This window comes from Canis lupus, chromosome 33 (genome assembly GCF_011100685.1).
Source record: "Canis lupus familiaris isolate Mischka breed German Shepherd chromosome 33, alternate assembly UU_Cfam_GSD_1.0, whole genome shotgun sequence".
Lineage (NCBI taxonomy): Eukaryota > Metazoa > Chordata > Mammalia > Carnivora > Canidae > Canis > Canis lupus.
This window is the reverse complement of record NC_049254.1, coordinates 22,263,467-22,286,787: the sequence shown is the minus strand read 5'-3', so window position 1 is coordinate 22,286,787 and position 23,321 is coordinate 22,263,467. Positions and strand designations below refer to the sequence as shown.

General features: G+C 37.8%; 1 long non-coding RNA gene across 1 annotated transcript in view; it reads left to right on the top strand.

Annotated features, from left to right (window-relative positions):
- The first annotated feature begins 364 nt into the window (after window positions 1-364).
- The window catches only part of LOC111093712, a 532,261-nt gene continuing 509,304 nt past the window's right edge, over window positions 365-23,321 (top strand). Inside the window, exon 1 of the long non-coding RNA XR_005383084.1 lies at window positions 365-475. This is a non-coding gene — a long non-coding RNA (uncharacterized LOC111093712). The remainder of the gene's footprint in view (window positions 476-23,321) is intronic.

The window sequence follows — 23,321 nt, the reverse complement described above, 5'->3', positions numbered from 1 at the left end:
GAACGTCAAAGGCAAGGGGGAGCAAGACGAGGAGAGACCCTCAAGGTACACCTCTAACCCAAGTAGCACTGACACGTGCCTTTCCATTCTGAAAGGTATTTTCTTACTGAGACCCCTACAGACCAAGACCTAAAGGGGGTGAGGTAGGCCTTGGTATTGTCCATTGCCAAGGATAAGTGTCATGGTTCCGTTGTGTCCCCATGAACTTTGATACCAGTGCTGAGATGCTGATGACGTTCTTTCCTGAAGAGTAAAGAGAATATTAAAAGGAAGGAAAAGGGAAGCCAGGAACAAACAGGACTTTTAGATTCCAAAGAATTCTATTTAAATTTCTCTCTGTCTCTTGCTCTCTTTCTCTTTCTAGGTAAGTGAAACTGATTTTTACAACAGAACTGTGATTGCCAGGCTGTGTCGGCACATGATTTTCTCCACCGAAATACCACCAGGGACATCTCAGTACTTCTCCACTTGATTTGTGAGTCTTTCCCCAGAAGTGCCAAATAATAAACAATCTAGAATTAAGAAATATTTAAATGGTTGTATTCATATCTCCATATAATGTTTACTTGTACCTTTCTTGACGGTAAGTGTACCCTGTATGTGAATCATGATTGTCCGCAAGGAAGCCCTGAGGGGACTGTTATTCTCATTACAGTAATATCCGTAGTGAATTTTCATTAAGGAATATTCTTCCCTAATGTATTTTTCTTCATTTGATTTGCACGAAGTAACTTTTTGAGGGAGTCGTCAGGTAAGTGTCTTTTATTATTTGAGATACGGTTCTCTTTCTATATTGATACTTCCATTTTGTTCCTTTTTTCCCATGAAAGATTGTCTTGACGGTATGGAACTGGATGGATCTTTGGTGTGCTCAAGAGTCTAAAATATTAAACTGTGTGGCTTCTTTCCCAGTGTATTATCCAAATCTACTTGGAGGTTGGAGTTTTAGACTTGTAAAAAAGGAGCTCTTAGCGCAACGTAGAGTAGGATCTACTTGGCAAGATGGGAGATAAAATAGTAAAAAGAGGGAAAAGAATACTTGGGAGTTATTAAATATTTGAACAGTGACTGCTCCTAGAAAATTGGCAGGGACTCTTCTTGGCCCCTGGCCTGGGCTTGGCCCTTCTCTTGGCTCTTCGCACTTACAATTCTTCACTTCCTTATCTGGCTTTCCAAATTTTCTGATTGGACAGCATCCGCCATGTTGTATTTGGCTATTTGCATTTACTGAGGGGCTCTTAGTTGTTCCAGTGGACTGACTTCTGTATGACTTGTGTGTAATTCAGTACGGGTACCTCTACACTCTACAGGGAGGTGACACACCTCCTTATTCATAATAATTATCCTAGCTGATGGAGCTCATCAAGCCAGCCCCTTGGCTCACTGGATGGGGACAGATTTTCTAAGGTGCTGCTGAATCTCTGTTGGAATCCTGTCATCAATATCCATGTGTGAAATTAATTACAAAGCACAATGGAATGGTCTTGCAGCAAAAAGACTGAACAGCTTCACTTGAAGGTCACTGTTGGAATTGGCCTTGTGTGAGACATTATTATAAACTAAACATTTCACTTTGTTTCATTGTTAATTGAGTGCCTCATTCAACAGTTTGCCTTTGTGTGTCAAAACGGGTCTTGCTATATATGGAAAATGTAGGATGAAAGTATCGCTGTGCATTATGCAGCTTTTAATTCCAGAAGTGGAAAGGCCTGAAACACCTCTATCTTAAGGGGGGAAAAAAAAAGAATAATAGATTTCAATGGATATCATGGTGATGTTTTGGTGAGTTTTGATTTCATAGATAAAAATTGGTAGTTGATATTAAGATGATGATGATAGTGATTATGGTTATAGTAATGATGTTCTAGGCCTGAGCATATCAGTGTCATAGCTTCTTTTAGCCTTTGGTTTGCTGTGCCTTTACCATTTCCATGTAAATGTGGACGACAGCCTAACACATAATTTTCATTGCCAAACTCTTGATACTCCTTATAAAAACATCCAAAATAGCAAATGGTTGTATTAGTAGATATTAGTCGTAGATTCTCAGTAGAAAAGATTCAGTCCAGACCAAACTGGCTATGTCCTGATGAAGTAACTCCTGGGGTATGACCACCAGAATCTCACCTGGGCTCCTTGGTTGCCACCATGGCAAGTAAATGAATGAATGGAAAAGGATGTGCCCAGAATGGAAGTGATGAGGCTCTTCCAGCATTCACTTCTTACCATTCTTCTACAGAGCTGTGACTTTCTTACCAAGGTTCATCTCCATATTTTCGCCATGTTCCTACCTCTTGGCAAGGATAGTAAGAACAATAATAGCTAACATTTATCTGGTGCCTTCTCTGTGTCAGGCACTGTTCTAAGTGAGTTCGAATGCATTAATTCATTTAATCTTCACAACAAATGCGTGAACTAGGTAGTAGAATTGATCTCAGTTTTTCTTCAGGAATCTAAGTCATAAAGAATTTGAGCAGTTTGTCCAAAATATTTGACTTCTCAATCTGTGCTATAAACCACTATGAAGACTTAGCACATGACTGAGTGATTTGAAATTTCCTTAGCTTTTGTTTGATTCATCTGCTTTGGAGATATAATTTTTATTATCAGTATTCTCATAATCACTATGACTTTTAACCTCCTCCTAAGCTTTATATTCCAGGTGACATATATACATTATCTTATTTAACTTCCACAACAAACAAAGACTGTATCTTTTTTTCCCCCCATTTTATAGTTGAGGAAACCAACACTCACAGAAGTAACTCTACAAGTGTTGTGTGCACAGCTGGCCACATCTAGGTCCTAACCCTTATATACCATATCATACTAACTTCTACTCAACATTCCATAGAATATTCTTAGTGTATGCACTGACTACTCAGGTGGCATATGATGTTGGTGTGGGAACTTGTGTGTTTCAGAGATGTGTTCTTTGTGTGGTAGCCTAGTCTAAAGTGGTCCCTTTGGAGAATAGCTCTGTGACAGAGCCTAGATCCATGTATCCAGGGCAGTAATGAAAAGAAGGACTAGCTTTTGTGCGATTAATGACAAAACGATTATGCTGAATAAACTTCCATTTGGGTGATCATTAGCACTCTTCATTTCATTCTATATTTTAATGTCTTTGCTAAAGCCTGTATGTAATTTGCGGTCATCTTCAGCATCTCCTTGCTTGCCTTCACCTATCTCTTCTCCACTGCAGTCCCAGATGGCATAGTAGCAAAGATGATTTGAAAAATATTTCCATTTTCAGTACCACCTTTATAAACCGTCACATCTCCTTTAAAAGAATTTTTTTTCTACGTGTAAACCTTCAAGGAGTCCGAATTTGGATTCATAAGATATACTCTCACAAAATACTATTTTTCAGTTAATGTCTCTACCACTCTGAGCTGTATCCTGTGAATTCATAGCTTTGATACTCCAAAACCTGTGCTGGTACTTTACACATTTGTTAGAATGAGTTTTTAAAAGCATTTCTCAAAGTAGATTTTTGTCAGGTCATGGGAGGGGGTCCCGGGTGCCTGGGGAGTCAGGGGTTGTTCTACTGGAAGGAAAGGGAGAGAAGGGGACTGTATAATGAAATAGAAGGCATTTTGCCTACTACACAATTTCCCCTGAGGCCAACTCTGTATATGGTTTCTGTCATACTTTTTGTCTTTTTGAGTAAGGAGAAGGTTTCTGGTAATAATGGTCTGCTTTCAGAAAGTACATGTATGATGAAATTGTCTGCCTCGGGCTACCTGTATTGATTGTTTTCAGGAAAATATGTGATGAGCTAGGAATGCATCTTAACACACATTGTACTCTCTTTTTTTCCAAACTTATTTTTCTTTGTTTCTAAAAAGTCAGCAGACTTTTTAGAAGTCGAGGTTGGGGTGGAGATATAACAGAACACATAATAAAGTAGATGAGTATATGCATTTTCATAGTTTTAAGACAGAAAAACAAAAAGCTTCAACTAACACTATAATGTAAAACAGCTTTTAAAACCACATTGTAATATACACATATTGGTTATCTTGATGGGTTTTATCATTTCCTCTCATACTAGAGACTGAAGGAAGTCCATAGAAACCACACATACAATCATGTGGAAATACTCAACCTAAATCTGGAGTAGTTTGATGTGTGACACTCAAGGATTAAAAGAGAAAAATTCTCCAGTTGTCCTGTGTTCTTATGAAGTAGAACAATGAAAAAGCGATTGCACATGGAAGTGTATTCTGTGAAACTATTTTATTGATCTGAACATATTCAGTTTATTTTTTGAAATACTCATTGTACATAAACACACACACACACACACACAAACATAAGTCTACTCTAACATTGAAGTGATTGATACCTGAGACTTTGTTGAGGGATTGTATGTTTTATGTAATTTTCACTAATAAAATATGTCAGATATACTTCATTTAGTTGATACCCTTTAGGCTGAGCTCCAGAATTGAACCAAGTGCTCTGGACATTGTCTGGCCAGGGCAACTCAAATTTGTGAAGTGAGTAAATGACTACTTCAGGATTCAATAGCAGATTTTGTGTCTGTTCCTCAGATGAAGATATTTTAACTATACCTCAAGTTAGGTTATAGAAGATGGTGATCTAGGTTGATATGTAGATGTACATTATAGTTATATGGCCTCCATCCATATCTTGATCCTCCACTTACCAATTAGGTGACTTTGGGCAAAGCACCTCTTTATTGTGGGGTTTACGAAATTCATTCCTAGAAATCACTCAGAGTATTCTCTAGTCAATAGTAAGTGCTCAAGAAATATTAGTTCTTATAATGAGGCCTGAAGCAGGATTCTAAAAGAAATTCTCACATACTTTTCAGGGTCTTTCTTATCATCACTGTTAGCACTAATACCATCATCATTCTATAGGAAAAGTAGTTCCTCTGGGGCCTTTCTGCTTCTGACAGTGGAGATGACTCTATAGATTAATTATAGAGCTTTGCTTCTGCGAGGCACCACGTTTTTAACATTCATATTTCTTCCTGAAGGAAAAGAAATATTTTTGACTTGAGTTTTTAAACTATAATACCTAACTACTGGTTTGCACAATTAATCAAGTGTTTTCATAATCTGGTTACTGTCTTGGACTTGTAGAATTTCAGATTAGGAAGGCTAGAATTGTAAACTACTTTTGTATATCCGCAGTGGGCCATATATGTAAAGGGTAGTAAAAAATAAAGTAAATGGAATAACAGATTGCTGAAGGGAAAAAATCACACAATTCAAAATTTCTTTAATTATTTGGTTCCTTTGGGTTTAAGGTTTATTCTGAATGATTTGCCTTTGCAAATGTATATTATGCAAGGAAGAGTCTTAAACTTAAAAGATCTCAGGTCAGGGAACCTGGGTGACTCAGTTGGTTAAGCATCTGCTTTTGGTTCAGATCATGATCCAGGGGGCCCAGTGGAATCAAGCCCAGGGCTGGGCTCTATGCCCAGCAAGGGGCCTGCTTCACCACCTCTCTCTGCACTCCTTCTGCTCATGCTTGCTCATTCTCTCTCTCTCAAAATCTTTAAAAAAAAAAAAAAAAAAAAAAAAATCTCCAGTCATCTGAACCCAAACATAAGTGTTGTTGAACCTGCTGTGGTATCTTCATCTAGTGACCGTCCAGCCTATATTGGGACACCTTTCTCATTTCCAAATTTGTCTCTATTCCTTCTTTGGCTGAGTCCATTAGAAAATCCCTTCTTAGACAAATGTTCTCTCTTCTGGTAGTTTCCATTTTTAGTCCTTCACTTCCCATCAATCCTAGCTATAGAATTCTATCCTAAAACACTGAAGGTATTTCTCCCTTTCCTACTTTGAGGTGTTTCATGTTTACCAAATGATTTAGTGAATTTCACTGATCCTCAATATATGGTGTAATTAGTCCTGTTTTACTTGAGAATCCCAAACACCAGATAGCCCAATGCCTCTACCAGAAAAGGATGCAATCCTAGCATTTTCACAGGGACACAGGTAGACATGCTGTTTCAAGTCCCCTCGCAGCATTCTGATTCAATTTCGATAGGGCAAGGTTATCCCAAGACAAATAGATACAGATGTTGTCTTTTTCAGAAAAGTATCACAGGACTGCATTTCTTTTGAAATTAGTTTTATTTTTTGGCTTAAAGTAGTAACCTTTTTTTTCTCTTGAGAAACCTCTTCCCTGAAGAGCCTCTGGTTTGAACCTTGATTTCAAATTACAAAAACAAAAACAGAGAAAGAAAATAGAGCAAGTGAGTAAGGGAACAGAAGGAAAGAAAAAGGAGAAGGTGGCAAGGGGGAATAGGAAGGGGAAAAAGGTGAGACATATTTATGATATAGAACTGGCCTAAATCTATAACTCAGAGAGTAAAAAGATTTACACAAAGAACATCCTTGATTTATATTAATTTATACAAAGAACTTCCTTGATTTATTATTAGAATTTATAATAAAAAGGGTGAATACTATTCTAAGAGATATATTATTTATATACTACATGTGTATTACATATAATATACATTATAATAATCATACTGTATTATTCATAAACTTGCCTAGTCCTCCCTAAAACACTTTGAAGTAGGCTTATTTATTTATTTATTTATTTATTTTTTAGATTTTATTTATTTGAGAGAGAGAGAGAGAGCACACATGAGTGGGGGAGTGGGCAGAGGGAGAGGAATAAGCAGGCTCCCAGGACTCAAGGCTCAAGTCCAAGACCCTGGGATCATGACCTGAGCCTAAGGCAGATGTTTAACCAATGGAGCCTCCCAGGTGCTCCTGAGGTAAGTTTAATCATCCCATTTCTATAATCAAGGTAGTTGAGATACAGAGAGGTCAAGTAATTTGCTTAAAGTCACTCATCTGAGGGACACCTGGGTGGCTCAGCAGTTGAGCCTCTGCCTTCAGCCCAGGGCATGATCCTGGAATTCCCACACTGAGTCTCACATGGGGCTCCCGGCAGGGAGCCTGCTTGTCCCTCTGCCTGTGTCTCTGCCTCTCCTGTTGTCTCTGATGAATAGATAAATAAAAACTTAAAAAAAAAAAAAAAGTCACTCAGCAATGTCCACAATAGCCAAACTGTGGAAGGAGCCTCGGTGTCCATCGAAAGATGAGTGGATAAAGAAGCTGTGGTCTATGTGTACAATGGGATATTCCTCAGCCATTAGAAATGACAAATACCCACCATTTGCTTCTACATGGATGGACCCGGAGGGTATTATGCTGAGTGAAATAAGTCAATTGGAGGACAAACATTATATGGTCTCATTCATTTGGGGAATATAAAAATTAGTGAAAGGGAATAAAGGGAGAGGAGAGAAATGAGTGAAAATATCAGTGAGGGTGACAAACCATGAGAAACACCTAACTCCGGGAAATGAACAAGGGGTGTAGTGGAAGGGGAGGTGGGCGGGGGGTTGGGGTGACTGGGTGATGGGCACTGAGGGGGGCACTTGGAGGGATGAGCATTGGGTGTTATGCTATATGTTGGCAAATTGAACTCCAATTAAAAAAAATTTAATTAAAAGAAAGAAAAAGTCATTCATCTGAGAAATGATGGGGTTTGGAGTTGATCTCAGGAAATGCTTATTCTAGAGCCTACAGGTTTTAACAATCCCTGCACCCCAACAACAGTGGCTAACATTTATTGATGACTTACTAAATATCAGCTACTCTTCTAAAGAACTATTTAATCTCACAAAACCTTCTGAAGAAGATCAACATATTATCCCCTCCAGAGGAAGAAACAGAGGCACAAATATCTTAAATCACTTCCTACACTCATAGGTCCAGTTAGTGGTAGCGTTAGGATTTGAATGCAACTTTGGAGAGAAGAATGTCAGCCAGGCCCTTGAAGATGTGGTCTAGTGGATGGAAAGGGCACATATAGAAGTATTCAGCCTATATGGCACTCAGAAATAGATTCAGAATACTTAGCCATATGTCAGTGAGCAGAAATTATTGTAGTGCAATCTGATTGCACAAGTGCAGACAGAAGGCTGTATGGCTTATCTGATGAGGGGGGATGAGTATCTCTTAGTTTACATGGAAGACACGTGCAGCAGGCAATTGAAAAAAAAATTAAGGAAGAGAAGTCTTCAAGAGCTATCATTTATCTCGTCAAGCTGCCTTAAGACGTTATGGAACTGAGGGAGTGCAGAAGTCCCAATTTCCGGTTGCACCTGAATCTGTGCAGAACCAGGACTCCTGACAGATTCTGCGCTAAGACATGCTCAGGGCACTCACCTCGGGTAATCACCTCCTTCCCCTTACATCTTCCTCTGCCCTGATATTTTGGGGGCCTTATCTCATCCCATTTAGATCTTGAGAAATGTGGTCAGAGATTCAGCAACAATGTAGGGATTTTAAATAACTGGTCTTGGGCACCTGGGTGGCTCAGTGGTTGAGCGTCTGCCTTTGGCTCAAGTCTTGATGCCGGGGTCCCGGGATCGAGTCCCACATCGGGCTCCCCGCAGGGAGCCTGCTTCTCCCTCTGCCTATGTCTCTGCCTCTTTCTATCTCTCTCATGAATGAATAAATAAAATCTTTAAAAAAAAAAAAAAAAAGAAAAAAGAAAAATTAGTGACCAGTCTTTGCTGTGTGTGTCCCTCAACCCCTATTTTTCTTGACTGACGTGAGTTCCTGGTTGCCATGTGTTCACAGTCTCCCAGCATCCTGAAGGAAAGGAGGGAGCCTTTGCTATGTCTAGTCCTTACTTCATCCATTTTGCAGAGGTCCTGTTATTTATAATGTAACTTCTGCATCTAGTGCCCTTCTGCTGTTAGGCCCCTCCTGCCCCATATCTTTGAGCCAACTCTCCTCCTGAGGCCCACATGGGACCTCTCGCCCCTTGGACGTACTCTTCATTAGTTTACCTATGCCAGAAGTTTCCACACCTCTTTGGGGTTAGATTTCATGTAAGATAAAAGCGATGTGTTTTCCCTGAGTTACAATTTCTTATTTTTCCAAATATGTTCAGTAGAATGTTTCCATTTCTTATCACTATGATTTCAAGAACGTAAGACCATTTTCATTGAGAAAACCTAGGAAAGACATAATCCCAAAATAAAGGGAAACCCTTTACATTGAAAAAACCTGACTTTGTGAAAATATTCAAGGTGATCTTTCGTTATCACCGTGGGCCAGAAGTAGGGAGAAGCTGAACTAATATTCCTGTAGGTGTGCTGAGATGTGCACGGCCTCCTATAACCCTTCTAACTTTCCCCATTAGCAAAAGCCATTTCTTAAGGATTTGTGGTTGTACGTGACTTTTTTGTTTTCACAGCTCAAAGCAGTGAGTTCACAGTCTTATACATCATTAGCGTGTTTGTGAGCCATTGAGATCATTAAGTCCTAGGCTCCTTTTCATATGACTTTTGGGCCATATAGTGTCTTATGTGGGTTACCTAATGGTAGTGATTTCTGAGTCTAGCTTTTATTTATTAAGTGTTTATCCCTACTCTTTGTCAGGGCCTGTGCTAGGCCTAAGGTTTACAAAGAAGTCTGAAGTGGCATCTTTGCCCTTGGATATTCACTAATTCACCTTCACACCTAGCTGTCTGCCCTTTGGATATTTTTGCTAACTGCATCTCATTGTCTCTCATAGCTGAGTTGAGACTTATTAGCAAGGTGAGACTCAGAGAACCCTTGAATCAGAAGAAAGGGTCATAAAAAAATTACTGAGCACCTGCTTAGGCTTTTTACATACCGTGTCAGTTTTTATTATCAAGCAAATCTTTTGAGTGGGCACGGAGTTCAACAATTTAGAGATGAGGCAGCTATCTAAGAGCAGCTCAGAGACTTGTCCAAGGTTTCTTTAAGGTGTCCTCAGGACTATTCCCAAGGTCTGCCTGTGTAGTTCCAAAGACCTTGATTTTTTTTTTTTTACTCCATCTGCATGCCTTCAAGGGAATGCAGAGATCGAAATTATAACACTAGTAAGGCTGAGCCAAGCTTTGTTCCCATTATGAATAATCTTTGTATTTGCATAATTATCCTTTCCCTTTACCTTCCAGATCTCTCACTTGCTACTCTGTCTACTAAAAAACTTTGCATAGCTATCAATGTTTTTTTTGAATTACCATATATCTTTCAGCTCACATATTACTAGGGTGAAGCAGTCCCCGACCACCCTCCCTACAGTTACCTTCTTATTACACTATCCCCTTTCCATGCTGTAACGTTTTAGTGCCCTCATTGCAATCTGAAATTAGGCATCTTAGATAATTGTTTATCTGTTTTCCCTCCCAAGGAATGTAAATTTTGAAAGCCGTGTACTCAATGGGTATAAACAATTATTTTCCTAAACTGTAGAATGGTATTTAACACCGAATATATCCTCAATAAAATTGTAGAGAAGTGAATGTATTTTTCAGATAACATTAGCATTTACTATTCACTCTTTATTAGAATACTACATCATCTTTGAAAATTCTAGATATCCTTATTCTAACAAAAGGTGTGTATTTCTAAAGAGTTGTGCAATTTTTCATAACTAAAAAAATAGTAATTTTCTATTATGTCAGATGTAATTATTTAGGAGACCTATAAACCTTAAGCAAAAAGAAAATCCCTGTGTATAGCAAATCACCTTCTTTCAAGAATTCACCTTTACACATTCATCTTATCGTGATGTATCTCGCATATTTCAGAAATGGCATTTATTTAAGGTGGCTAGACTAATGAGGAAAATTATATATTCAGTTTCTAGTCAAGAGCAACCTGAGTGTAGTTCTCAGCTGCTGTCAGCAGGGGTCTCAAAAAGCTTTTTACCCACCAAAATGTCTATTTAAAAAAAAAAAAAATGTGGATATATATAATTTGCTTTATTGTTAACAGAATCGAACACACATACTTTTAAATTCATTAAATTAATTTTAAAGGTCTCTCTCTTAAAATGATGCATTGTGAAAAAAATAAATGATACATTGTGTGTTTTTTGTTTTTCGGAGTTTTTTTGCTTATAAGCATTGATAACTATTGTTTTAGTGTTTACCTAGCATGAAATCGGTAGGCATATCTTAAGCATCAGAAAACACGATGTAGAAAGAACACTGATTTACTTGTGTTTCTAATTAGAGTTCACAAAATCACAGTTCTTAATGTAGTTCCTGTCTTTAAACAAGCTCAGAGAATTGCATGAAATGAACAGAAATGGTATAAATACAGCCTACAACTCTTCGGTCTGCCTCTTTCTAAATTTTTCAGTGACTTCGTGAGGGAAACAGCCGATTGCAATCGTCTTTCAGAAGATGTTCTCCACTCAGCTGTACTCAGATGAGTCAGGCACCGTACCTGCCTCCCTCTGCCCATACAGCTCCCTGATTTCAGGAAGGGCAGCAGAGATTCCAGGAGCATTTTTACCTGTCCTCTGCTACCTCACACCACTGTTGGCATTGCCCATCTTATCTACATCCCCCAGCAAGTGCCAGAGCAGATCTCTTCAGCAGAGCACCTCTTTTTAAAGTTTTTTTCCCCTCCCAGTGCACCCACTGATGTTTGTTTGTTGTTCACACTACTCATTCTTCCCTAGGGCTGCTCTTTTTCTTTTTACTCCCATTACCAATAGGCATGCACAGTTGGAAACAATTCGTATAAAAGATAGCATCTCCAAAGCACATCTTTACATGTGCTCCCGTAAGATTTGTGATAAAGCATTCTCCCAAATTAAGTGTTGATTGCTGATGTCTTCCTGTTTCACTAGCTCTATCTAGATTGATGGATAGAAAAATGTGTAGATCGATGGATGGGTGAATGGACAGATAAATAAATCTCTAAAAATTGTGTGGATGTGTATGTGTGTGTGTGTGTATATATATATATGAATAAATATACACTACATGTGTACACAGATATGTATATATACTGTATGAGTGCACATATATGTATATATTTATGCATACTATATATTATGACTATATTTTTGTATTGATTTATCAATTTGTCCATCTAGATAGTAAAACCTGTAGATACTGTGAATTGAATTACCTTGAGAAACAACTTCTCCTTCACTGTTGACGTTGAACTGGGCAAAAAAGGTAAAACAAAATTCAAAACAAAACAAAACAAACAAAAAAGCCTGCCTTCAAACCTGTATAACGGATGCAAGGTTATAAACCTCCGAACATGAAAACCTCATGTACAAGTGTGACATGTACAAGCTAAATTCAGATATTCTATAAGGGGCACACAACACTGAAGGGAATGAAATCACACCATATAATTAAGGTGGGATCTAATGGAAGATATCTCCATGAAAGTGTTAGAAGCTCAAATTTTAATCCATGAGTCAATCACAGGTTGTCCTAGAAGGAGAACATCCATGTCCAGGAAGAAAGCGATGCAGCAGGGCCTGCAGAGGGAGACAGGAAGAGAGAGTATGTGTGAGATTGCATGTAGCTTGGATTCTGAGCTTGGGTCTCCTAGACTTTCTCACCCTTGAGAGGTTAAGGGCTTAGACTAGTGACTTCCCACTTATAAAGAATGAATGAGTCAGAGAGCACTAATTGAGAAAGCATTGTCAAATCCCTTCATTCATTTATGTGTTCATTCACCCCCTCTCTCTTGCTCACTAACCTTCAGGCATACCTCAGCCTCTGATGCTGAAAACCCCTAGGGTTTTCTCACATGTTCTTCTTTCCATCTGAAATCTTTTCCCACATTTCTTCACATGATGGGTCCATTCTCCCTTTTCAAGTCTTAATTACTTTAATTCCTTAAAGTGACTTTTCTTGAGCAAATTTTGTCACAACAAACTGATGATTTCTTATAAGTTGCTTATTAATGAAGTTATCAATTTATTGTCTTTCCCAGGAGATATGAAAATCCGTGAGAGCTGAAATGATATTTGTTCCCTATACTACTATGTGCCCATGGCCCAGGATGGTTCCTGGCACATAGTAGATACTGAGTAAATATTGGTGTAGATGAATGTGTATGTGTGGCTGGCGAGGGCACAGTGAGTGTAAAGATGAAGAGATTCGAACTAAAAAAAGTCTTTTTTGCAGAATCCAAAATGAAAATCGAAGCTAGATTTAATTTAGCCATGACCTGAAGGAGAACAACAATTCCAAGTGCTTACATAGAAACCGGATTATGTCTTGAAAGCGCATATGGTCTGTAGATAAATATTTAAAGTCTAAAATGATACGAATATTTCCTGGGGCATGACTTCATATTTCCCAGAGGTAACGAATAACCAAAAAAAAAAAAAAAAAAAAAAAAGAGATACCTGCTATAGTATTTAAAGCCTCCTGGGATATTGGAACTGATATCAGAATGTCTTTGTCTTATAAGATTAACATCGTCATCTTTAGAATACTTTCTTTCTAATGTACAAGATCTGTCATCATTGGCAGCAATATCAGCATCATGAATATTTATTAATTACTCTACAAGGAGTTGTGCAGTCTGGTTTAGAAGTAATCCCTGCCTGTATGGAAATTTGCAAGCTATAACAAATGACATTTGTATCGGTGACAAGGTGAATTTCTATGAACCAGCAAATGTCCATCAACAATTAACATATTAGTGGATTATGCCTGTGTTGACACTTCCAGTCTCAATAAATGGTGCGCCTCATTATCCAGTGGTTGTTATCGAGCCATTAGTGCTACCCATGCATCAGAGCAATTGTTTATTGAGGCAAGTAAAGTTGTGAATTAAGTATGTGCTTCCTTTGTTCCCAAGAATAGTCTCTGTGTTCTACTATCTTCTCTTATGCGAAGGAGAACACAGGCTCCATCAGAGAAGGATATTCCTCTGTCACACTCACAGCTACATGTCCATCTCCCAGCACGACTGGTTCACATAAGTTACGAGCTCAGTAGGTGCATGTCGAACAATTGAAAAAGTTTAGATTTTTTTTCCCTTAAATATTGAGTGCCTTAAATATTCCCTTAAATATTGAGTATGTCAGACACTAGGGTAGGCACTTTGCATATACAATCTCATTTAATCCCCACCACAAATCTACGATTTTGTGATTTTTATTATCCGTACCTTACAAATAAGGAAACTGAGTTTTGGAAAGCTGCTCTTGCCGGTGAGTACGCATCCAGTCAGTGATGGAGAGAGAAAGGAGCCTCAGGATACTTTCTACCATCCTACTAATGCTGTTAGACCCAGAGGCAGTTGGAAATTGGTAAAACAGAATCCTGAATGACAGAGGGTTGGGTGGTTGAGGTCAGTAGGTGAAGGTAGATGTAATTCACTAATGTTCTCTGGAAATGTCCACAGAGACAAAATAAACCTTTTTATAAGTAAGTATTAGTAAAATTCTAGACTTCATGGATTATAGGTAAACACCATAAAATTTTAAATAAAACCTTATTTCAAGGAAAGAAGAATACTTTACAGGATATTAGCTGTATGATAAAAGACTGAATTGATTCCTAGTTCTCCTTTTTATTGCTTATAGCTGTGTAGCTTAATTTCTCTGTGTTTCAGTTTCCTCATCTGTAAAATGGAGATAATTGTGACAAGGAACATAGTGACTCTAATGTGTTTTCACAGAGGCTGACAAACACTCAATGATCAAAAAATGTCCGCTTACATACATGATTCATTCATTCTATTCCAGAAACAAGACATGGCACATGTTCTTCAACTCACATGGATAAAAGTCTATCTCCAACTATAAATAGTGTTTCTAGGGATGCTGTGTCCATTTCTATGTCTGTGCCTATGACCATGTAGATAATCTAGAGTTATAACAGACTTTCGGTGATGAATAATTCAGTTAGAACAATGCAATTCCTTCCTTTACTCGAGTGAAGTTACCCGATTATGTCCCTTTTGTAGGGAATATTGGGCTGGCAAAGAAAAATGTATTGCTTCGTAAACAGTACCCCAGATCAATATCTCAACCACTATACTACCACTTTTGGCTCTAAAGAGCCTAGCATCCAGCCCTCCTGTGTCATAAGTGACTCCAGCACATGAGGGGACAATGTTTTTGGCAAGGTTTTAATTAGAGTAAAATCTCCTCTAATGAAAACTCCATATCTATATTTCTCTCATCTAAACTATCACAGCAACATAAATTTTAAAATGGGGGAAAATCATCAGAATCCCATCATTCTGAGAAACAGACGCATCTTTTTCTATATTTTCCTCCAGAACTGATTATATTTATTTTTCCACTCTGAATTTTTGATTAACATTAAACCCTAAGCATCGGTCCATGTAGCTACTTATTCTTCTTAAATACTCTTTTAGTTGGTTATATGTTTGTAATTTGCTTAATCGGTCCCTCTTGATAGACATACAGATTGTTTCTTTCCCTTTTGATAAATAATATTACACAAATCTCTTCCATACGTATATATGTTTATCTTAATATGCTTTTTGTAGAATGAATTTCTGGATGTGGGATGGTCAGAGGCTTGGTCAAAGCCTTGATGAATTTTATGACACCTGTATTATAAAGTCAAATCTTCTCCCAAAGGGTTGTTACCAGTTCATCAGAAGTGATTCATGAGTGTCCCAGATTTATGATTGCCTTACTATAATTTAGTTTTTATCATCCTTTTTCATCCTTTTATTAGGATAGCCAATATCTCAGTTTAATATGGACTTCTGTGTGAGATGTCAGGTTCATCATTTCCAATAACTCAGCTGTGCTCCTTTGTGTAAATTTTTATTAGCTTTTATCCATTGAGCTATTGATACCTTGATTTTATTTATATGAATGGGACATTTATATAATAGAAACTTTAGTAATTTAATATTTCCTGTTCATTTTCCTGTCTTCCATTTTCATTGCAATTTTTCCTCCTCAGAAGTTTAATTTATGTAGAAAAATAGATGGACTTCTTCCTTTTGGTTTTGTGTCTTAGAAACTCCATAGTTCTTCCACAGATCTGATACATGTTGTAGGTTTCACTACATGTTTTTCTTTACCTAAATCAATTTATTTGGTTATATGGTATAAACTGAGTATCTCCTTTTTCAAGTGAAATGCTAAACCTTTTCCCTAGCATCATTTATTTAATTACATTTTCTCCAGGCATTGTTTCATGATGCTTGTTTTGTCATATATTATATCCTTATATGTAATTGGATCTCTTTATAGGCCTTTCAAAAACAGGATTTGACCTATATAAAGCAATGATGACTGGACATTGCTTTAGGATGTTGATTGAATGCTTCTACATGGCATCTTCTCCATGGCAGGTTGTTAACATTTGAATGTTTTATAGAAGTGAATTCTTAAAAAGATGTTGGTGAGTGCATTGGAAACCTTTTAAAATGGCTGTAATTAGCTACTCTGGGAGAGTGTTATAGGCTTTGATGGGCCCCTCAGTGGCAGTTCTAGTGGCCTATCCTATTGACTGACAAAAGATTGTAGGGGAATATTTAATGTTGTTTTAATTAACAACTCCTAAAAGAAAATGTCAATTATCTTCCATTAGCCTGAGGCCTTATCTTTCCAAAAATTTCCCTCACCCCCTTTAAAATGGTACATAGAAAATTATTTCTTTCATTCCCCCCATGGACATCCATCATCTTTTGGAAGTGAGATCAATGTTTAGTACATTCTGAGTGCAGGATGATTTTCAGTCTACAGAAAAAATATATATATACCACCTTCAAAATATCTTACTTGCCAATGATGGGGACTTAATTTTGGATATCTGTTTCTCAGTTGGTGAAACAGGAAGTTCTGGTAATCACAGAACATAATGAAACATGTACATTTGTTGCATGGAATTTAGAATGAAAACAGCCTTGGTGTCATACTTATCTCTTCACTTTGTGCGGCTTTCGACACATTTACCTTCAGTCAACAACAGAGTTAGAGGGGCTAAGCACAAGGCTCTCAACTCTGTCTATCACATGGCTCAGGGAGTGATGGCCATAGTTACCACTAGCTACATTAGATGGGCATTTTGAGGTACAGAGAGGCAGAGAAACTTAAAGGACATTTTAGGTAAAGCTGTTATTACCTCTTGCACCGATAGCTCTGCTTGTATTGGAGGAGTAGGTAGGCATTGCAGAGAGTTAAAAAGAAAAGAGTTCCTAAATGAAGGAGTTTTAAATGTTAAGGCAGCGTTTATGAGCAGTTTTTTTCTTCTTAGGGTCATAGGAGAGAGGATGTCACTCGTTGAGAGAAAAATGCCAGCCTCCTAGTTCTCAGGCTCGCTGTTAAAACGAAATCATCCGGACTCTCTGATCACCTTGTGTTGGCCCTTGGCTCCACTCTGACAGTTTTCATACTCCCACTTAAACTTTTGTAACTCCAGGTACTTAGGAATTGGCAAAACATTCCTCACTGTGGACAACAAATAATCTTTGACTTCAAAGGTCAAGAAGAAGTAGGTGCTTGGAGGCCCTAAGATGGGCATTTATGCTTTTGGCTTTTCACCCAAAGGAAGACAAGAGCTTTTCAGTTTTACCCTGGAAGTGAACAATCACAGAATGTAAGGGACATTATTTGGTTCATTGTATAAAATGCAAATAAATTGCTTTCCTCTGTAATGATTGCTTGCACTCTACACACGTGCGATATGAGCATTTCCTATACCCCAGGTAGTGAGGGAAGAGCTTTAATAGCCCACTCTTATATTAGAACAAACCTAGATTTTTAACTCTTCTTTCTTGACAAGTTGTCTGATCGTGGTGGAATCTGAATTTGAACTCAGCAGATTGGCCCATAGTAGCTGATCTTAACCCATATTCTTCTTGTCTCTTTACATTGACTGAGGCTGAGCTCTTGAGGGAACAAAGAAAGGTTTTGGATCTAATGGGCCAAACTGATGATATTTAGGCTACCATTTTGCCCAAATTTCTCTAAACCTTTTTCTGGAATTGCTCAGCCCCTTCTGAAAGGCAGAGAAAGTCTGTTCTCTTCCACAATTAAAAAGTAGACACTATTGTCTATTCTTCAATTTCACATTTGCCCTTGTACCACCTCCCGTTACCCTTGGTCTTCCTGAACATTTCCTACCGTACACTCAAAAAAAAAAAAATTGCTGGAGGTAGTCTGATTACTGATTACTAAAATTTGAATTCCATGCTTCTTTATTCCTAGATGTTTAGGATCTGTCATCCCTGCCGTTGTAATCAGGGTCAGCTATATCGTCTACTCTGCTCATTCATTCATTTTTGTTCTCACTGCCCAGTGATCAGGTATTTATTCCAGATTAGCTGTCCACAATGAACATTGATTCATTTTTGGTGTCACAGGTAAACTGTGACCAGCATTTTGTGAGAGTCAGGAATTCCACACAGTGTGGCTGCTGTTGACTTCATCTTTAAGAAGGGTGTCAGCACAGGCTGTGAGAGAGACAAGAAAGGCCTATAGGCCAAGCTATAGGAGGAAGGAAGGAAGGGACTTGAGAAAGAGGAAGACATGCTGAAGGAGGCAATTGAGGGGCAGAGCATTATCAAATCTGCTCCTACAGATAACATGTTCCAGAGAGTTTTCACGCTGCAACGTATAGTTAGATTGACTCATGAAAGTGAGAAATGTATAGAAAAGGTAAGTGTGATGAGCTATGAACATGTTGAATGAATGGTTTTTAAAAACTTCATATGGGATCCCTGGGTGGCGCAGCGGTTTGGCGCCTGCCTTTGGCCCAGGGCGCGATCCTGGAGACCCGGGATCGAATCCCACGTCGGGCTCCCGGTGCATGGAGCCTGCTTCTCCCTCTGCCTCTCTCTCTCTCTCTCTCTCTCTCTCTCTCTGTGACTATCATAAATAAATAAAAAAAATAAAAAAAAAACTTCATATGATTTTATGCAAAAATCTTAAGTTACTTTGTGTTTTCCTTTCCTACATGAGGCCAATTTTGTAACAAGGCAAGATGAAAAGGTTAGTATTCTAGAAGTGTCTTTGAACTTTTCGCCCTCTAATATAGACTTAATGAGGTATTGGGTATAAAGGACTGACCCCAAAGCTTGAGTTTTATTATGTCCTATCTCATTCCAAGCCCTGACAGCTCACCTCTCTCTTCAAGCCTCAGGGAGGTGAGAGACACTGAGCTTTTTATACAGCTCCATGCTCAGGATTTTGTTAGGTTAAAGAATTTACTTCTAAGCCTTTTTGGTAAATACCTGGGGGAAACACATGCACACTCACACACACAAAAAACTGTTCTACAATACCATAGTACAGATTGCTTTTCAACTGACTACTTTCATCCTAACAGGCAGGTAAAGAATCATGGAGTGATAGAGAAATTGTTCTCCACCACTGTTAATCGGGTATTTTAGACTTTCAGGGACTAGTGGCACTGTAATTATGGATGTGTATGACGTAGTCTCCGACTGAGTTATAAACCATTACCAGACACATACCTATGTGATGATATAGGAAAAATATTATGAAGCGAAATGGTAGATATGATAATGATAAATATTGCAACACAATTGTGAAAGGAATATAAAGTAGTCATACCAGTAGTAGCTACCTTTTTTTTTTTTTTTTTTTTGAGAATCTTCCAAAAGTCAGTCCCAAGGGTAGGCATTTCTCTAATATTATTTGTTTAATTAAAACAAGGAAATTCAGAATCATAAAATTTGAGTTACTTGAGTAACTTCGCTCATTCTTTCCTTTCTTTAGCAAGCAAAGGTTTTATATCAGGTTATGTCTAGTACCAAAATCCATTTCTTCCCTCATCCCCTTCAGAGACTCTATATGGCCCGCACTTTAAAGACTCAGGAGCCTAGTGGAAGAGGATGACTCAGCTGACACTGAAACAGTACATGTCAGGTCACCTAGCTGGCTCAATCAGGAAAGCATGCAGCTCTTGATCTCAGCGTTGTGAGTTCAAGCCCCACTTTGTGTGTAGAGTTTACTTAAAAATAAAATAACCTTAAAAAATAAAGAGTGCATTCCATCAAATGTCTTAGCTACTCACTGGGTGAAATGTAATCATTCCTTGTCCAAAGATTTACAGACCTGAGAGAGCCCATCTTATTCTCTTGACTCTAGGTGCAGATCTAGGGTTAGGAAAGAACATATTCTGGGGGTGGTGCATATATGCATTTAGAAAATAGCATGGCCAGCAAACGTATTCCACAGCACATAAACCATAATGATTTCATTCTTAGAAAAAAACAACAAAAGACGAACTTGCCTCAGTTCTTTTAGTGTTATTTCTAGGCCTCAGCGGGAAAGTGTTTAGTTGAACATTGTAATAAAGAAACGTTTATCCTTCAGTGATTTCTGTTTCTCATCATTTTCCATAATGTTGAGGACAAGTGGAAGAAGCACTTACAAATAATAATGTAGCTTACTCCTTTACTGGTCTTTCCCAAATGGTAACAATGCGCCAATAATTATGTATTTTTGAAGATACCTCAGAGCTGATATTCTAACTAAGAATATTTTTGATATTTTATATAATTGTCAATATAAAGATTTGGAATGATTGTTTTACTTCCAGGAATTTCTCAGTAGTATTCAGGTAGCACAGCAGAAAATAAGTAAGTGCACTCCGTATAATTTTCATTACACTGTGTGTGTATGCATGTGTATCCTTTCCTTCCAAATCCCATCTGTAACTATATTAAAAACTAAGTTGAGGTTGATTATTTATAACTTTATATTGCTACCTTCAGTCTACCAGTGATGAGAACTTTCAGTGTACATTTACGCCACATAACAGGTTCCTAAAAAGAAAGGATAAGAGGAAAGCCTAGTTACAATCATGGCGCATTAGATCACCTTTACAAATACTTGCAAAAAAAAAAAAAAAAAATATATATATATATATATGTATATATATATATAGCAACTATTAACTTGAAGAAGTGTTCTTAATTCTTAACAAAAAAGACATACTTCCTATGTGTATTTGTTAAAGGAGAATGAGAGCAGCAGATGCCCTTCTCTGGTCTACCTGGCAAGAAGGCATGGACGTGTGGGATACTGTGTTTCTTTGTGGCTGTGGCTCTCAGAAAGGGATTTTAAAATAAGAAATATGGGGGAATATTAGTGCAAATAATTTCCAGTAGAAAATGAACCTAAATCAGGAAGTGACTTAAAAGAATGCTGAGTAAAAATACAATACAGCATTAAAAATAAATACAGCATTTATATTTGTATCAGTAATTCCTCTAGATTGAAAAAAAAAACGGGAAATAAGTAATAAAATAATTCATAAAATATATAAATGACCTTTGTACATGAATCTGGTGTTAGGGTTTTGTTATAGTGGTTGTGCACAACATAGTACTTATGTAAATTCAGGTAACAAGAAATCATTTTTATCCTGGGCACTATAAGAGGGTATTCAGTAGGACAAATATTAAGAATAGACTTTCCTGAAAAATTAATTAATTAGTTCACCAACTTGACTATGGTTGATTTTTGCCACTTGTAAGTTATAAAATACACATTGAACTGCAATCCTGATGCTCCCTTTTCCCAAAAAGAGAAAATTAGCTACAAAATATAATTTTGTAACAACCTAACGGACTCAGAGATTCTAGGAGTTCATCAATCAACTTCTAAAAATAAGGCAATTGATGGTTAAGACAGGAAGCCATATATCTTTAATCCTTTATACCCAGAGCCCAAATTATAGAGAGATTTATTTTAATTTTTTCCCCAAGAGTTGACGCATGGAAGAAGTGATCATTAACTCAGATGCTTGAGTGAATATGGAAAAACAAAGCTTTAACAATTTTCTAAATGGCTGATTTAAGAAAAAAAAAATTGTAAGTGCCAGATTTTCCAATAGAGCATCAGTAATGTCATAGGAGGCGTGGTTCAAAGGCCAAGGGCAGTGCGTTTTGCAGCTACCTACTGGTGGGTGCTGCATCTGTATGGCCTAGAGGGAGAACTAGGCAAGCACATTTAGCACCGCTCTCTGGGACACCTGAACCCATGGTGCTGATGAAGAGTGATCTGGGGGTGAGTCTAGGGTTTTTTTGTTGTTGTTTGTTTCTGAGAAAGTGATGGTAAGATAAAGGCACTTAAATAAATATTTTAGCAACAGTATTCATGTAGCACTTTCTAGTCAATCCAAGACATTTAAAGATTTTAACTGTTTTCACATAGACTTGTTCAGTCTTCACAACACATTTATGATACAAATAGTGGTTTTTATCTCTTTTTAGCAGTTTAGGAACTTAAGCTCTTTGGAGACCAAGTAACTTGACAAGAGGACTTGTTAGGCACAGGTCATCAGACTCCAGCCTCAAACTTTTTCTGCTACATCACCCTGACTCTCATTATATTATTTCAGCCGTGTTGGTAAACCTGCTCCCCATCGGCAATTCACTGTGTTCCTCTTGGATCCAAAGCTGCTTATTCACATGGCAGTGATCCCAGTGGTTTGTTACTAACCCGTAACCCCATTGGGTGCATCAGCTTGTATAGGAGGATGCCCATGAGGCAGATGGGCATAGTGATTAAGAAGAAGAGAGATTAAGACTTGGGAGGCCAACTCCCTGGGGCCAGTACCCCAGTCCTACCACCTACTATGTGGCCTGGGGCATGTTTTCTTAAACTTTCTGTTTCTCAGTTTCCATGTAATACTAGAATTATAGTGGTATCCTATGATATTGTTGTAGGATTAAATGAGTTAATTAATGTAAAGTTTCTAATATCCTACCTGATAATCACTAAGGCTTGGCTATTATTTTTGTAAACCCCCTCTTCTTGGAAACATGCAGTGGGAAATGTCTCCCTCAAGTTTCTCTTCCCTTAGGTACTGCCTTTTAATTATTTTCAATGAAACCAAGAGAGTATATATTTATATTTATATTTACATATTAAATACAACTTAATAACCATGATAGTTACATGTCCATTTCTGAGGCTCAAAGTAAAACGCTACTGGTTCTGACTTTGGCTCACCCTAGGGAAGAAATTATTTTCTGATTCCATTTGCTTTTTATGCGGGGATTAAAAAAAAAAAAGTTACTGAGGAATGGCATCAAATTTACCATAACAGAAGTCTGTAGACTTTACCTTTTGCACTTATTAATTCAGATTAATACACTTGGGTGAGGAGACTCTTCTGCATTTGCACGCCACGCACGGTGGACAACTTTCTCGCCAACTTCCTCTCCACCCTCCGCAACTCACTGTTTCTGTTTTCCAATCCCGTGTTCCCAACTGAAAAGCCACCTTCACTTACTGAATGAAGGGCTTGGAAGAGCGGATTCTAACTTTGGGTCTGGATAATGTGCTCTCAGCTACTAATTCATTTATATTTAGCCAATTAAGAAAGAACTTTTTTCCTCTCTGTCTAAATACTTGCATCCCCTGTGTGGCACAGAAACAACAGATTATATTTAAACCCCTTTCATTATGTCATGCCCTGGCTCACAGACTTTCAGTGGTTACTCATTACATTTGGGAGAAAGTGCAAA